The sequence below is a fragment of the Aulostomus chinensis genome, chromosome 7 (genome assembly GCF_037954235.1).
Source record: "Aulostomus chinensis isolate RoL2024-O1b breed Wild chromosome 7, RoL_Achi_v1.0, whole genome shotgun sequence".
In the NCBI taxonomy this organism is placed as follows: Eukaryota; Metazoa; Chordata; class Actinopteri; order Syngnathiformes; family Aulostomidae; genus Aulostomus; species Aulostomus chinensis.
In genome coordinates, this window is record NC_141326.1 from 26510837 (window position 1) to 26529015 (window position 18179).

At 41.2% G+C, this 18179-nt stretch overlaps 1 protein-coding gene across 1 annotated transcript in view; it reads left to right on the plus strand.

Moving 5' to 3' along the window:
• lingo1a (leucine rich repeat and Ig domain containing 1a) overlaps window positions 1–18179 on the plus strand; it is a 117439-nt gene that overhangs the window by 48673 nt on the left and 50587 nt on the right. The window contains exon 2 of the mRNA XM_086209602.1: window positions 1580–1725. The gene's annotated coding sequence lies outside the window, so the exon portion shown is untranslated. The remainder of the gene's footprint in view (window positions 1–1579; window positions 1726–18179) is intronic.

Below are 18179 nucleotides of genomic sequence, written 5' to 3' on the forward strand. Positions count from 1 at the left end.
CCAGTTTCACACACACACACTGAGCAGGGAACGCCAACCTCCCTTGATAGCCTCAACCACACTGATTGCTCACAGCTGAGGGCTGATTGTTAGCAGCTGAGATGAACTCTGCTCATCAGGGAGTGATTGACGAAACCTTAAAATACCTGTGGCCATGCTGTTGGTGCTTTTGTGTCTGTGGCGTTACGTGAGTGTTGCATTTACAGTTTTTCTCTGCAGTTGCGATCATAAAGAAGCCAGCTTGACACAGAGCTTGATGCATTAGACTTTCTACTCTTACAGCCCTCAGAAAAGTGCAGTGCATCTTGAGACAATCACACCCACCATGAGCCACTTGATTTACTCATGTCTAAAATATTTTTGCTAAAGTTCACTTCATCCATTCCTACTACTATCTTTTTTTTTTTTTTTTTTTGCTGAAGTTATAAAGCTGAATGATAGATTTTCCACTCCGAAGGGATTTTACACTGTAGTTTGCCGTACTAGTGAACCTCTGCTGACTCCACCTTTCCACTTGGGCTGACTGACAATGATGAAGACCCCCTGATTGCACCAGTGAAATGCTGGCTGGTGTGATAGACACACTCCTTTGATTATGCGACGAGAAGAGGGGAACTTATTTTTGGTTTCCCTCTGATCCTCTGTCTCAACTGACAGTTCAGTGTTGAAATCAAAAGTCTCTCCACACAACTATCTGGGTGTGATGACGAATGTAATCACAGACCTTCTCATCGAGTTGTGAGAAGATACAGAACTGCATCTGCTATCTTCATAGATCCAGAGCCTTCAGAGCCAGCAGCCCAATTTTGCTTCCTGTTGAAACTGGCTAGCCAGAGTATCCTGGTGCACAGCAGCGCCCCTTTGCTCAGCAGTCCGTCTGCAAAACTAAACTAAAGATAGTTTGCGTGATCATTGACCAACATGTAGCACAATACCCCTTTCAGGAAACTTGCAGCGAGAGCATGTTCAGACTTGTAAATAGTGTCTTTTTTGTCTCATTGAATATCGAAATGTAGCTTTTTCTGCTTTCAAATGAGTGATTCATGCACTTAATTTAAACAGAAACCCATGTTGTAGCTAAAACCAAATCAGGGTACAGATGAGATCTCTATGAATATTATCATGACTGTGGATGTGTACATCTCTGCAAGGTTCCTGATGTGTAACCGTGTGTTCATGAGCGACAGCATGCTGATGTAAAGCTCGAGCAGAAAGTGAAATGTGTAGAGTGCTTTGAAAACAAAAGGGGTTTAAGTTGTACCTTTTGGTCGGGGATGCCATGTTGTCAGTTCTGGCAGAACACAGAGCACAAAGAAAATATCAACTTAAAGTAAAATAATGCAGTATCTTTAGCTTAAACAAGCAGTTTCAACACCTCATTAATGACACACGGACTTGTAAAACAACGAATGTTTGGTTATGAAAAGTACCTCAGGTGTGTTAGTAGATGCAGTTCTCATTAGCACGAAGAGTCTCTCCATATGTGGTTTAACTTACTCATTTGACTTTCATGGATGAAACGTAATTTAAGATTTATTAGCCAAGGAGTAAGGCTGCTAATGTTACTTTGTTCTCGCAGGTGGCTGATCTACTGAAGAGGGGATGCTGCGGGGGTATGTGGATTAAGGGGAGACGTTGCCCACCTTCCACATCCAGCCTTCCGCCTTCTGCGCAGTAAGCAGCTCCAGCAGCCCTTTAGAATCAGCAGGCCAGCAATTACTCCCTGTAAGTATCATTGCTTTATCTAAATTTTCAGACATCCCTGCTGATTGCCATGCTGTGTTCAGAATTTGAGTCGAGAGTATAAATCATCTCTGATGTCAGTGCACTGAAATGCACATAATTTGCATGCTCTCTCAGTCTGAAACATTCCTAAGCTAACAACTAGCTGTTCAGGAAAGTATGAAGAAAGCAATTTGATGCCATCTTACGTGCAGTGACGAGGAAGCCATCAACAGCCGACTCCCTTCACAGTGGCCAGAACAGGCGCTCATCTGATCTGCGTCTTATTTGCAGGATTTTTTTTATACAGAAAGATTCCTTAAAACACCCGAATAGTGGTATTCATTCATGCTAACAGGAATTAGCCTATCAGCTTGTAAAAGTTTTCAACCAGATTTTGTCATAAGTTCAGGGAAATCTTTGAAAGATGCTGCACAGGTATTTGATTCAACACTGATCTTAAAAAAAAAAAAAAAAAGATCAAAAGTTAGGGACTGTCTCTAAATTGTTAATGCAGAATCCCTGAAAGCTTCTCAGATTTTATATAGTGGCATTTTAATAGTGGAGGAGTACATCTTCTATAGTTACGAGGATGAATGATATGAAGTAGACAAATGGTCACGATACTGCAGTCTACCCACAACTAAACGCCACTCAATTCGTGTATCAGAATGTATTTCTGGGTAGAAAACAGGCCGTAAACCTGAATGATAGATTGATTCTCTCACAACAACAATACCAGACTTTGTGTACATTTTTCAGATAAGGTCTTTTTAAATGGTCCTTGTATTCAAAATACACCACCCGCTCATTCGAAATCTCTCCATACTTTACTGTATTTACAACGTCATTCATCAGCTATTTAAGCTGCCCCACCTAACAGGTGAAAAGGTTATGGCTGGTCAATAAGACACTCAACCCCAGAGGAGCAACTCTTGGATCTCAGGGATAATAAAATTTGATGAGCATTGGACTCTAAACACTGTTGACAACATGCAGTTAAATTATTAATCAGCACTAAAAAAAAAAGAGAAAAAAAAAAGAACCCCATCTTTTATGGAAACAAGCTGAGCTTTAACTATGAAAAATGGAACCGTTAACGTCAGTGTTTAAAATTTCTGTTGCAACTTAAGACTTTAAAGTAGATTTCTGCACCGGATAAGTACAAATACACTTTAGTTGGCATGATTTGTATTCCATCCATTTTCTACTGCTTATCCTGTTAAGGGTCGCGGGGAGGCTGGAGCCTATCCCAGCAGCCTTCAGGTCAGAGGAGGGGTTCCCCCTGGACAGGTCACCAGTCCATCACAGGGCCAACACATAGAGACAGACATCCATTCACACTCTCAGTCACACCTACGGTCAATTTAGAGTATCAATCAGCCTCGTCCCCTCTTGATGTCTTTGGACTGTGGGAGGAAGCTGGAGTACCAGAGAGAACCCACACAGGAACAGGGAGAACATGCAGACTCCACACAGAAAGAACCCACAACCTTCTTGCCGTGAGGCGGCAGTGCTAACCACTGCTCCACTGTGCCACCCTGATTTGTATCCATGTTGGATTATTATCAACAACACGTCATTTTATGATTGCACATCATATGAAGTGTTAAAGCGCTTTTGTGCCCCCTTTACACAACAGCTTTCCTTTCATTACCACCAATCAGTTGAATTCATTTCATATATTTTTTTTTCCTTGTAGGAAATACAAGTGCAGGTGTTTACAGATTCATATCACCACATTACCCTCATATTCCACTCTGAGATGGTTCAGTCATGACAGCCTGCTTCCTTTTGATATTCCACTCACCATTAATCCCCAGCAATCCATTTTCATAGGGATTTACTCGTCCTCATTACCCTACTTTTACCAGACCATTGTTTTATTACCCCCTCAGATGACTGCTACATAATGGTGTGCTAACTTGTTTCAACTCTCACCCTCCTAACTCCAGATTATAAATGCTACTTTTATTCAGGACATACTTATCCTATCTTTACTTTGACCCTGAAACAGAGAGAAATAGTGGAAAAAGTCAAGGAGAAAAAAAAGAGATCTATTAGGTTAGTGTACCTCAATAATATGGCCAGTGGACCGTAACTCTCCCAGCGGATCTCCGCTTTTCAGGGGATGAGCATTACAGGAAGTGCCATCACTTCAGCTCGTCTGTGTCAATTGCTCCAAAATGGCCAATTTCCTGTCCAGGATGTGTGTTTTCACATTTTTATCATCCCCTGCTGTAGTTATCTAGTTGCACTTAGGGCCATCAGTCATAAATGCTGTGTTGAGAGGAAGCCAATGTGCAGTAAAACTGACGGACGGCCTTCCGCATGAGTGAAGATGTATGAGACACGCAGGCAAGCAAGTGGACCTTTTTTATTATATTTTCAGCTCTACTGTGAGGTGCCAACAGCGAAAGTGGCCACGCTCACTGAGACTGACTGAGCGGGGCACTTTGGATGTCATCTTAATCTTTGTGGGATAGATGAGTGACAGTTGCCGTAATGTCGCAGATGTAACAATGCGTCTGAGAATAAGGCAACAGCAGCTTTTGTGTGCAATCGTTGTTCAGCCCAATAAGTTGTTTTGACATTTATTTCTGTGGTCATGCAAACCATCATTGAGGAATATTTTAGACTTGGATGAAAAATTATCCATACATCTGTCGTTTTATCCTGGACACTTTTTTTTCAGTTGGTTTCTGACGTGTATATTTACATGAGGGCAGTCGCCAACCGAATCAAGCCAAAGATGGAAAATTGTTGGGCTCCTTTTTCTTTTATTTCTGTCGAGCAGTCAGACCTGCACCACGATTCATCACTATTTGATCCCCGCGGCTCCAGAGAGCGCGTCAAAGCGGCCTAGAGTTTGAGTGTAAGAGTAACAACGGACCTTCTTGCTCTTGATGTTGCATGGCAGCTTCCCACACCGGCGCCTATGAGCATGAGTGAGGCAACACTTACAACTTTTTTTTTTTTTTTTAGATAAATCAAGTCCGTTTCTATTTGGCTTCCAAACTCCCCCAAAAACACCAAGAATAATTAGGATAATTCAAAGAGAATAAGATCTTTTTGTTATCCATACAGTAATTTGAGTTGTACACTCGTTTTGTCCCAACACGCCAAATGTCTCCAATATTCAAACTCAGTCATGCCGTGACTATGCTGAGGGGAATGGTGCAGCCCGTCTTTAGAGCCGTATCCATTTCACATCGCACAGATGTTAGAAGATAACATTTTATGATTAAAAAAACGACATTGTGAATAAGTGTGTATAAATAGGAGACTGATACACTGTCTCTGTTATGAACTTGATCGGCAGCAGTGTTTAACAAATGCAACTCCCGTGATCTCGCACGACTCCGCAAGAGCTTAAAACTCTGTTTTTCAGAAGTAATTAGTAACTCAACACATCGTCAACTTTTAAGACGTTGAAACCAAAACTTCCCTCTCTTCAAACTGGTATTCATCATGGAATCACCTGTGCCTTGTTTGTAGTTTCACGTAGTTCTCACACCTTTTTTTTTTTTTTCTTCCAGTGCTGAGTTTAGCAAGCAGTTGCTCATTAACACATCCAGCGTCTGTGTTTGAGCTTCTACTTCCTCTTTCAACTCAGGGACAACAGGTGTGTCTGGAGTGAACCAAAACAGTAAAGTAAGGAGAGAAAAAAACCGAGTTGAAACATGATGAAGCTACATGGCTACATGTGACTGGAGCTGAGGAGGTGTGTAACGATTCTGTATCGCGTCTTTTGATTGTGTTGTTGCTCAGTTATTTCGCAGCTGTCTGGCGCTTTAAGAGTGGAGCCGGTCGTGTTCTGTGGCAAAGGATAAGCGCCATGTACACCAGCAAGAAAAGGGGTCCTCATTTGCATGAGGATGATGAAGGGACACCTCTCAAGGAGCTCTAATGAGGAATGTTCTTGTTCAATGGCTTGCACTCCACCTCGCATACAAAACCCTGACGACCTGACCTTTGTGTCAGAAGCATTTTCCATTTCATGAAATGTCATGCATCCTGGGGGGGGGGGGGGGGGGGGGACTTCTTCAGGTTATCTTAAAACGTATGTTTTTTAAGAGTCTTTAAAGAAAAAGCTGTCAATACTATCCTGATAAGATTATCCGTTTTCATCTGTGTTTCTATCTGTACATAATTCAATGCACTGACTGTATCTGTCATATCTGGAAACTGTGGTTTTCCTCCACAAAGCCGAGTCGAGCGAAACAACACGTTTGTGTTCTCAGTTACCTGCCATTCTAATTGGCTTCTCGTGCTTTAGGGTGACACATCATTCTTTGTCTAATTAGACGCTTTCCCTCTAGTGGGAACCCTCAGTTTCAGATCAGTTGCCCCAATCCAATTATGCTGATTTAATCCAAGAGTATCCTTTCAACAACTGTTTACTTTCAATTTTTTTATTTTTACTTTTGAGGAACTGGTTTACACTTCTAAGTACTTCATGAAATTCTGGACCAACATTCAAGTCTGTTCTGACACATTTTGAGAGAAATTGTCTCAAATCCTGCAATCTGAAGCTCTCAGACATCTGTTTCCTTCATTCGTTTGATGAATTTCACATCACTTAAAAGATGAAAAGGAAAACACCAACATTGACAGACCCAGTTATAACTGCTTTAGTCATCTGTGTTGTTTCACTGGCCTTCTGGTGTTTTCACTGTGTATTTTTGGCCCAGTCCTCCTGACACCAGGTCAAGGTACACTACACGTAGTCATGATAGAGTTTGAGGGACTTTTTTCTTTTTCTCGTCTCACTGTTTTGCACAGACATCAAGCACATTGCATACAAGAAAAAAGGATTTGTCAGTAACTTTGGTGACTGAAGCCCCAATAGACTATAATGCAACACTGCTGTAACACACAGCCTTCACACCTCGTGCTGTTAAACTAATGCGTTTGTTGCCCCCCTTTCTTTCTCTCTGAAGTGCACACTTACAATTTTATTGGAATTTTCTTCAGATGCTATAAAGTTGCTGAACCCGACTCCAGCTGTGGGGATGTTGGAGTCATGAATCCAGGTTGTAGTTTGTGCAGGCTGCACACCTAGAATGTTTGCATTGTACTTCTAACGTTTGCAATTTACACATCAAAATGACAAACGTGGAGTTCAATTGGGAATATTATCAATTAACATACCAGTGTCATGAACTGTGGTGCACCACATGACTTTTTTTCCGTCAGATATCAAAAATCCAAAAAGCTCTTACAGGCTTTTGGTTAAAGGAACCCAAAGTGACACTGCCCCCCCCCCCCCCCCCCGCCGCACTCTTTAAACTTAACGGACGATAAAAAAAGCAGAATCTTGGCCTCAGTGTATCAACATACTTTGCTTGCGAAAGACCAATTTCACAGCACACATCGACAAAGCAGAGTAAATAATAACAACCTCTCCATCCCGTAAGTGCAAGCCATCATTCATGTCGTTAATTTCCTGCCTTGATGTGTCAAAATGTCTGCCAAGAGTAAAGGCCTATGGCTTTTGTCTCCCACAGTGTTTAATATGTGCAGAGAGGGAAAAAAAAATTAACATTTAAATTTCAAGCCTCTGGCTGCGTTTACTTTGATGACATTTTGAAGGTTAAATGAGTACAAAGATGCGTGAAAATATGACTTTGAAAGAGAGATAAATTGTAACTTTTCTTTTTATGCTCACCAAACAATGACTCTCTATGTAGTGGTAGTCCGTTCACACAAATACTGCAATATCACTTTTTTACAAGAAAAATCCTTTTGTTTGTGTGTGTGTGTGTGTGTCACTCCCTCCCACTCCCACACCAGAGGAGTGCTCAGCAGATTTGAGAGTTTGAGGAGGTGTGTTGGTTCATGTTTTGGTCACATCAAGAGTTACCACACAAAAATACCAGGTGCCAGATACCTGCCCCACGACACACAAACAAAAACTTGCATGATAAAACCTCAGTCACCAGTAAAAGTCTTTCTTTTGTTCCATAGCCTGAGGCATCAAATATTCCAGGGCTGCCATTGTTCGTCCCCGTTCTACTTCTCGACTGCTGCAGAGCCCCACTGAAAGCATCATGCCTGTTATCGTCCCATTTTACCTTCCTTTTCGTGCCACTTGGACTGTTGCTAGAAAGGTAAAAGTTCAGACACATAAATGCATCATGTAAAATGTGAAGGGGGAAAAAAATCTATTGTTCATTTACTTTGAGGTATGTCCTCGTAAAATCAACAACTGGCCCCCTGAGGAATACAGCAGCGTTTTAAGTATCACATTAAAACAGCATCCATTATATTTATAGTTGCTGTTCAACCAACTAAGTTGTCCGTGCTTAGTGTACTGTGTCTTTCATTGCAAAGCTTATTCATGCAGAATGGTCAAACACTGACCTGCCGGGACGTCTGGTGCAGATGTTCAGCCCTTTCACCAGCGTTTCACCTGAAAGGGATATCACTTTTGCACTTGGAGCTGCAATTTTCTGTCCAGACAGAACAAAACCGTTTATAGGAGTGAATGAGCGGACATATTTACTTGATCAAAAAGGGATGGAATTTATTCAGTGCACATCATCACTAATTCTGGCCTAAATATAGGGCGCTATGCCAACATCACATGGCAAGAAAAACAAAAGTTCTTTGATTTATGGGTAGGTCACGTTGCCCCAGAGTTTTGCTTGACTTCTGAAGTCTTTTCCTCTGATGGAACTGAATGGGTAAGTTTCTTTCCCTTTCAGCTTGACCTAGTTTTGACACGACAAGAAAATGATAAGAACAGCCACCCCACCGCCACCGCCCCTTGCACAGCATTTCCTTTTTCTGTCAATAGCCAAAAGATTGGAGTTCAGAAGTAGCCTTGTTTTGCATTTTTGAAATAAAGCCGAGGCGAAATAGGCACGGATCTCTTGAAGCTAAATGTGTGTTTGGGAAAGATTTCTTCTAATCCGTGCTGCTGAACTCAAAACAAGAACCCAAGGTCAGCTTTTCAAAGGATGCTAGTGCCATATTTCTATCATGTAAATGCACTTGTGTTTGTTTTGCTGAGTGCGCACACACCTGAACGCACGCACACACATGCAGTGGATACAGTATATTTTTGAGTTAGTAAATACAGCACACGTAGTAGATGCTTTAAAACCACTAACCCCATCTACTCTATTATTTATCTCATCTCTCCTTTATGTACTGTAGATACATATTTTTTTGATAAATTTACTGTTAATTTTTTCAGTTTTGTCACTTTTTTAAAGACTACTTCTGGTCGGCCTTGCACACTTAAGGTTTGAGCACCACTCACATCCCGCTTGAGCTCCACCTGTTCCAAGTATGAGCTTACATATTGAGCTTTCTAAGCTGTGTTAAAAAAATGTCGTGAGACTTGCTATTAAACATTCAGTTTCTGTATTTGGAACCTTATCTATCCGCTTGTATTGCAGACTGAGACTGTGGAAGCTTTTGTCTGTGTGTCTCATCCATGCATGTACAACAAGACCCAGGGATCAGATTTTGGCACTGACACTGCATTTGACTACTAAAATCTCCACTTCTAACTATGCAGAGTCTGAGGTGTAGGCAAGGTGGGGTGCCAAGGTTAAATTTAACATAAAACACCTCTTTGAAACAATAATGTCACAAAAGTTACTTATGTAACAATTAAAAATAAAACCAAAGTAACACAACCCACCCAGTTTGATGCAGGTACTGATTCTACTGCTAGTGTGCCAGGCGCCTTTGTTTCATTGTCTTGATTTGCTTGACAGGATGGTTGTAGCAGAATTAGTGAGTCCAACAAACATTTAATTGAAGCCATTTTATCTTGCTATCATCTTAGTTTGTTAAAGAAGTACTCTCTCTCTTTTCTTTTTTTTTAATCATTTTGAACAAGAATCCAGTGTTGGATACTTTGGTTTGGCCGCAAGATGTTGTCATGGAAACAGCCACGCACTCATGGATACTGGGGTGTTTGTGAATGTGCTATGGATACACAAAGGTTTGTTGCTAATAGGAGCAGAACGGTGATGGAGTACTATCGGTTAGAATGTCAGTACACCCATCAACTCTCAACAGGAGCCGGAATGCAAATACATCATGTTTCCGAACAATCAGTTGTTTTGTGTGTCTGTTTTACACATGCATCGTTATTGTGAGTGATATTAAAATGTCCCAGGGATTTAATGTCTGTTGCCACTGATGTATACGTTAATGGCTCTCTGAATGGATATTCAATAGTCATTCATCTTTGAAATGTCTCTTCTTATTTGTGCAAAGATCTTACTCTGACTAAATTACTGTGGGATATCAATGTGTTTGCTAAAAGAGTGACAAATCACAGTAGGCAGCGGGGGACCTACTGTACTGAGAGACTTCTTTTTTTTTTTTGGTGCAAAGATTAGAATCAGAAATGTGCAGTTGGCTTAAACTGTGTAAAACTATCACATATGGTGAGTTAAAGCAGTTTGTTGGATTTTTGTTTGCCAACAGATTTGGGGGCACGTGTGAGCGCAATCTTCCCCTCATAAAGCTTTGGTCTTATCTCATGTGTGCGGTTGTGGTGAGATTCTGCTTTTAAAATGATTGCGAAGCATCCGTGCATGAAGGTCATTGCCCTGCATGATGCTGCGTGTTTGCACTTATACGCTACCAAAGATTCTCAGTCTCGTACGAGGTTAGCGGTAATGGTTTAAAGCTCATTCTACATCAAATATTGATGCATTTAATAGACAAGAAATGGCTGGCAGTGGAAGAGCTACAACAGAGTGAGCAGATAACAGCTGACTAAGAGTTGAGGGTAAGAATCTAATCTACATTTATGAGGGACAGAACACAGGAAAAAAGAACACAACCACATTCTCCTGTTTTGGAGCACCGACAAGGTCTCTTTCATCATCCAGATAACATTTATTAATGAATCTCCATGTGGTTCTCTTTTGGTTCATTTTCATTCGTCTGATCTTCGTATCAGGCTTGATTTTACTAGAATTGAGCCTTTAGTTCAAGGTCAGAGACCCTCAGTGGCCATAGCAAGGGTCTGGGCAGCTGTGAGGTCGATCTGCCTTTCTTCAGATGATGGATCAGTCGCTCTACGTCATCATGCCACCACGTGTAAATGAGACTGTTTCATCTTCGAAGAGGCTTCTTAAAACGCTGCTCTTGATAGCTTGGAGCTTCCTCTGAGGCACAAGTCAGACGGGCTGCTCTTTAACCCTGCTGGCGAAGGCAGTGGCGTTGTGTCTTGAGGTTGTCCATCTGTCTTTCACGCTCTTGTCAATGCGACGTCTCGTGAACGCCTCGAAAGAATTTCCTCAGATGATAACGGTGTTGACTTCATGGAGTGGTCAGATTTTAGTGGTTTAAGGTGAAATTCACTGTGAATACACTCATCAAGTATGAAAGCATCCCACACAACTGACCAGGAGCATGAAATGATGACGTTATATCCAAAGGGTTAAGTTCAATGTGACATCATCATGTTCCAAAAACCACATCTGGCCAAATCCAGTGTCATTTCGGGAACAACTTTAGGTCTTATTTCTTTTATTTAAAATCATTGGGGTTCATTCTGAATCTGGACAAACATGTGCAGTGCACTGCAACCGGACATGTTGGCAGAGTGGATACACCCACAAGGCGGTGATTCTAGTTACCAGTCGAGCTGGTTTTATAGCCGATTTCCTCGTTTGGTGTCATCAGCAGGACCTTAGCCACCAGTGAGCGATGCAGCTCATTTGACACAGGAAGTTACCGGGCACCGATGATTTGTTGCCTGGTCTGCTTTTAGAAGAGGCAGGAAGAGAAGAGGAAACTCATTTCCATCACTACCTACCTTGCTTTTACCAGCAGCATCATTTACTTCCACACAGGAGCAAAACTATTCTATTTCCGTAACCTGATTAATGCATACACACACACACACACACACACACACACAAACAAAATCCTTTCCATCTTGTTTCTGGGAGAACTTTGCTGCATTCTACAGAATGTGCAGCTTGTCTGTCCCTCCTGCCTCACACCTACAGTGTGGTGCACCTCCAGTGGTATCACATCGCTGTTTGGTGTGACGTTTCCTTTGGTGCTGGGTTCATTTAACTCATGTTCACTATTCACCTGCCTCCACTGATGGGCCAACAAAATTTGGGCTTATTCGTCAGCACAGATCTGAAGTAGGCTGAAACATGATGAAAACTAAGTTTTCTGTTCGAACCAAATGACAGGGTAGGTCCCTCCTTCCTTAAAATAGTGATTAAATGCTGCCATAAGGCACAAGCATCTTGTCACCACCCCATTTAATTAATTTCCCCCTCAATCTGAAAGTCAAAGATGATGATGTACAACATCCTGTTACTAATGATTGCTTTCTCTCCTTTACCATCTATGCAGTCATTCTTCAGCCCTCAAGGAGAGAATGTGATCACGAGCATGTTTGTTCATAGAATGTCTGAAACTAAATGAAGGATTTTTCTGAAACTTAGCGGCACAGTCCAGGAGTTAACTTTTAGAAGCCATCTGGATCAAGTAGTTTTGTACCACTTGCAGGATGAAGCTATTAGTTTTATTACTCTGGACATATCAGATACATTTTGATTCACTTTTTGTGTCCATGTCAAATGGGTGAAAGAAGAACTTCCAGAAACCAGTCTGTTCGTCTTCTGAATCATTCACCGATGACGTTCAGAATTTGTATGCGTGTATCCTCCCTGGGTGGGCACTTCCTCAGCTCACTGACTAGGACATGATGTACAGTATTGATCAGTTTGATGGTTTAAGTGGCTGACGCTCACAACAGTATGCAAAAAAAAAAAAAAAAAAAAAAGGCCAGTACCATTAAAAATACACAGATTTGCTCACCACCGTTGCATTGATTAAATGGCACCACTCCAGCTTGGCTCCATGCTTGTTTATCAGTTTGTCGTGTACATGCAGAACATGTTACACCAGGCGCGTCTCAGCATGATGTGTATTATAATTGCTCTTGCTCTGATCCCTCCATTTCCACTGGGTTTTGGCAGTTTTTGCCGTGCTCGTATGATTTTCTGATTAGGCGAGGAAGCAGCTTTGGATCCATGAATTCAAGGTCATCGGTCACACAGGAGGAGTGTTCACTACAGTGTGTGAAACGTCGCTGTCAGCCCTCGATGACCATTCGAACAGATGCTCGATTCAGCTTCGTGGAAATTGAGAACTACACCAATCTATCCATTCGTGTTGTAAACTTGTGAAATACATATTTATATTTGGAATTCTCCATCACGACCCCCCAGAAATAATCCAGCTCATGTTTCCTACAAAATGTGTTTTTATCCAGTGTTGTCTGGGTTTATAGGTTACAGAAACATCACAAATAGAGGGGAAAAAATGTGGACTATTCGAGTAACATCAGGATTTCTGTTTTTTCAAAATGTTTGCACAGAAGTTTGTAATTATTAGTTTAGAAAATGGCATTACTTCTCAGGTCTACAGCTTTGCAAGGGAGGATTAATTGGTTCTGTGTGTTCTCATTGTGCTTAACCACATTTTGTGAAAAATTCAAAGACGTTTATTTTTATCCTCGATGCAGGGAGAAAAAAAACACACCAAAATACAACCTAAACCTTTTCTTCTGGTCCCATTATGAACACTTGAGTTTGACAAACGGAAGTGTTTAAAAAAAAAAAAAAAAAAAAAAAAAAGGAGCCGAAGAAATGAGCTGTAGAAATTCATTTTGTCGGTGTAGAGCATCTTAAAAACCCATCACACACGGCTTCCTCCAGCATCTGGAGAAATGTGGTTTTGTTGTAGCTTCAGGCAGAGCTTGGCGGTTGTGACTTGTGACATCAAAAATGTTTTGGTTGTTGATTCTGGTTGAAAATGCAGAATATGAAAACGGAGAGAATCAAAGACTCCATCAGATAAGTCACTTTCGTAGTCGTGGCATTTGATGTACTGATTTGTGCTCATATACGTAAGTTCGGACCTTTTTGATTTGATGGTGAGATTTCCTAAGTAATGCATTTTGATATTAACTTTGTGGCTGCATCACATGCCTCGTTCAACACCGCTGCTCACGGCTGAGACCACTGCCGATAAAACACATCCACATCAGGAGTGGTTGGGTTTGAGTTCAGTTCCTCTCCTTCTCTTTAGAGCGACACGTTTCAGCCTAAAACGGGGCCGTCAGGTTTTTCTTAACCAAGTGATTTTCATGGAGAAAAAACAAAACTGGAGCATAACTACATTTACTCATTATAAAATATTAATAAACAGTTGAAAGAGCTGTGGTCAGTGGGAAAAAATACAAAAAAAAAAAAAAAAAAGGAAATGGTAATTTTTATATCAAACCATAGCGTTATATTGTTGAAGCGGGGACTTCATGGGTCCACCACAATATTTTAACAAAGATAAAAATGAGCTCTGGGCTGCAAAATATTCCCCATTTGATTTTTTTTTTTTAAATAAAGAAAAAGATGTCTATGCACATGAATGCAAAAATTAATTTTTGTGCCTTTTTTTTTTTTTTTTTTTTTTTACAAAATCTACAGTGAGACTATGTTGCACCATCCAAAAGTTGTTTTACATTCAAAGAATTATTATTGAGTGGGAAGTTGTAGGTGGCATTTTAATGAATCCATGTTACTGTATTTCTGCTCTCCATCTCCCATGTCAGACACCCATTATAGTACTCGCTGGAGTATTTCATCACGTGTGCATGGAAGGAATCTTTGAAATGGTTTTCTGCATTTCCTAAATGTTCAATTTGTTTTGACAAGACAATGTACGATCAAATCTGACTGGCTTATCATCGCATGTTTTGTATATCACTTCAGACTACAATAGTCATTCATCAAAAAGATTTGAAAGTTTGTTTCATGACACGTAGTATTTCTAAGTGCCATAATTTTAGTCCTGAATTTGTCTGTTTTTTTTCCCCCTCAGGATGATCAAAGCCAATGACAATTTCTGCCTGACACTCTCACTTGCTTACACAGATAAAGATGAAAAATAGCAGGCAGTATTCAGCCTTGGATGCTTTTCTCATTGTCTCCTCAAGCAGTAAACCATTTCTTCTGGGGCGGTGACACAGGTGGGAATAAAGGCGCCAATGATCATAAGAGGTATTCCTTCCCAAGGTCAAGAGTAGCACTGCGAGTGAGATATCAGAAAGCTACAAAAGGGCTTTTTCATCTCCTGCAGTGGCAAATGTAAATCACCTATTGATCATAAAAAGAGGAGATTATTTGATCTCCCACATACATTTGTCTCCTGTTATTCTTTTACTTATACAGGATACCAATCAGACGCACATTCGGACAGTGAAACGTTTCTGAAGCGATCCAACCTTTTTTTGACGAGACTTTGTATTTGCATTGTATTAATATTGTTATGTGCATATGTTTTAATTTTTTTTTTTTTTAAATCATGCAACAATAACACCACAACAAATTCCTCATACGTAAAATCATATTTGGCAATAGAGCCTATTCTGATTCTGTTCTAGATACTACGTTTTTCAAAGATGCTATAAGAACTGCATCATTTGTTGTATAATTACCAGCTGGGGCTTAATTCAGATAATCCTTGAAGAGTGGTGAAGTGTGTCATTGTGATGGTAAGAAAGTAAGCTTAATTGATAAAGCCAATTATTCCCTCTGCTGGTAACAAAGCATGGCACGTTACAGTCAGCAGCACACTGGTTTAATGGGACATGAAGCAGTACTGCTCACGTGTCAGTACTGTGAAGAGGACAGGGAGAATACTGCGATTGACTGCAGATACTAGACACAGATCACACAAAAGAAGCCGCTGGACTCAGCCGGTACTTGAATGCTGATGTGATCTTCCAGCATCTGACTGGTTGCCATCTAAAGGCATGCAGAGGATTTATATGTTCTGAGTTTAAAAGTGTGTGTGTGCGTGTGTGTGTGAGAGATATCCAGTTCTTCATCACGCCTGCTTTAATTTTGAAATAAACCCTTTAGTCTCTCTTTGTTTTCAGTGAGAAATCAATCCCATCACTGTAAGAATATGTGAACCAACAAATAATGACAAATAACCTGCCGCGGCACCAAGTGGCAGTTATTAATGTGTCGCATCTGAGGAAAATAACATTGATTGGGAAGGAGTCATTTACTGCCTATTGAGAGGCGATTTGTTGGGTGTTTTTTTTTTTCTGTTTTTGTAGAGCATGAAGGATGGTTTCTCGATACTAACGATGCGGGTCAGTGGGCGGGGAGGTGCTGTGGATGATGTGTATCGCATCGAAGTTCAAGCCAAAGGTGTGTTAATGATCTGGAAAGGGGATCATTGAAAAATAGTGACAGACAATGAATTACTTGTGCAATAATTGCATCAAGGCGAGCATGGAGAAGCATCACAGCGCTAACCTTCGTCTAGTGATTAGTTGCTTCTTTGAGCGTGTCACGGCGGGACGCTGATCATGGCGCTATCATGGGAATTACATGAGAGCCATCCGGACTTCAAAAAAGAGCTCTATACAAAAGCTATTATGCAGCCTGTTTGTCTCAGAGGTCTGTAATTCCATAACAGTGTGTCAATAGCCTTAAAACTGAAGTGCTAAAGAAGGACGCAGCGTGTGTGTGTGTGTGTTTGTGTGTGTGTGTGTGTGTGTGTGTGTGTGTGTGTGTGTGTGTTTGTGTGTGTCTGTGTGTGTGTGTGTGCGTGCGCACACATGCACAACATCATTGCAAGGTGACATTTATCATCCTGCGGTGCAAAGGCTTTTAGCTTAGTCTGACACATTTACATTGAAGCGTGCGCTAAAGTCCTGATGTGCACTGCTCCTGTCAAATCTGGGGGGGGGGGGGGAGAGAACAAAATAAAAAGCTGTTCTTCCAAAGGTGGTAAGAATTATTGTGCTCGGTCTGGGATGCTGAGATTAATTACAGGGCCATATTAAAGATCGACTCAGCAGTTAGAAGCCTCAGCAGATGCGCATTGTGGAGTCGCATAAAACATCTGGAACAAACATCTGCATTCAACAATGGGAGAGATTCAGGATGAATTACGTTCAGCTCTCCGGGGACCCAGTGTCCTTGAGCGATATGTGTATGAATGGATGAGTGAATGAGGCAACACTGTAGAGCTCTCATTCATTCACTCATTATTTTTGTTATTAGGGCCTGAGCCTGAAGGTACTTCAGGCGAAGACCCTGTTATGTTACATTAGCAGCACTAATTATTATTATTATTATTATTATTATTGTTATATCAAGAATTCATTCAGCCAATTGTTTAACACACGCCCTGCCCAAAAGTGGTACAATTATTTGTATTTCTACTTCGCTGTTATTGAAAACTCTATTTTTACACTCTCGGTTCCATGAATTGTGAAAAGCTTCATGACAAACTACTTCAAATTGAAACGCCCATGGCCTCTCACTCACACTCCTGCTTTCAGTGTTTATTTAGATCTGTCACGACGTCTGAAGTCAGGCAATGATAGCTTTCAAATGAAAGCACAAGGGTGTGATTGATCCTGACTGGCAAATCCATACGTGACATCACACAGCATCGTTTCAAAATAAAGCGTAAGAAGGATTTCCAACAACGCAAATTGTGGGATGTGATAATGATACTGAAGCTGCGACGTCTAGTTTGACCCCCTCAGTTTGCTTGGCTGCCCTCCACTCGCCATCTCTGCACCTGCATGAACCACCGCACCGCGCATCCATGGAGTCTCTGACTAATGATAAGTCAGATACTGATTAGCAATGATTTAAACAATCTTACTCTCTGGATGTTTTTTTTTTTTTTTTTTGCCCTACATTCAAGGGTCGCAGGCATGATTTGATCTCAAACGCCATTGAACTGACTGACACGACATAGAACTCCCTTATTTTACAACATTGATTTATAACAGGGGCGCCAAGGTAACCTGCTTTCTGTATGTGTTGTACAGGAAATGTGGATATGTGTCGCATCGAAGGATCAGAACAAATTGATTTATGGTCGTTTGGATTGGAGGACATGCTGCAAATAGATGATAGAAGCACATTTCTAAATCACATTCGCTGTAACTTTATAGCCTCTGTAATTTAACCTGGCAGCAACACCAGCAGCTCTTTTGACCTGGCTTGTACAGTCGGGTGGCCTATTTGACCACTGGCAATATTTTACAACTTGTGTCTTTTTCCCTGCATTCTTTGTAACTGAAGGAAAAGAATATAAAAGCAATAATTCCGTTTCCCGCTAATAACAGCACACAACTTTGTTCAAAACAAGGCAGCACAGCACGTGTCACTTGACGCACTTTACTGAGCCCACTTTGCCCTTTCAGAGATTCAGGAGACCTTTTAATCCTGCCGTCTCCCCTGTGGCAGCGGCGGCAGCAGGAAGTGTTTGTTGGCTTCTGTATCAGTCGGGTACTTGTGGTGGCCTTCCTCACCTTTGATTCTCAGATTCCTGTCAAAGCTGCGACGAGTCCCGCTTTGACTGCAGCCATTATCTAGAAAGACTGGCAGTGAAGTTATCTACCACCATAGGAGATG